We start from the raw sequence: 211 nt of genomic DNA, 5'->3' as shown, positions 1-211 counted from the left end.
AACATAGCTCTTCGGACAAGTGCACGACGTTACTCCCACTCTCCCACAGGCTGCGCACGACCGCCCGCAAAAAAGCATTCTGCGTTGCCCAGGCATGCGCGTCCAGCAACAGCTAGTCGCAGAGGCTCAAAAGTGCGTGCCATACCGGAACAGGGTTCTCCCGCTGCAGCTCTAGGCGCCGCTTTCCAAAACGCAATTGTCAACCTTGTGT

The sequence above is a fragment of the Eimeria mitis genome, genomic scaffold, assembly GCF_000499745.2.
Source record: "Eimeria mitis Houghton genomic scaffold, Emh_scaff2124, whole genome shotgun sequence".
NCBI lineage: Eukaryota > Apicomplexa > Conoidasida > Eucoccidiorida > Eimeriidae > Eimeria > Eimeria mitis.
This window is presented reverse-complemented; position numbering follows the sequence as displayed.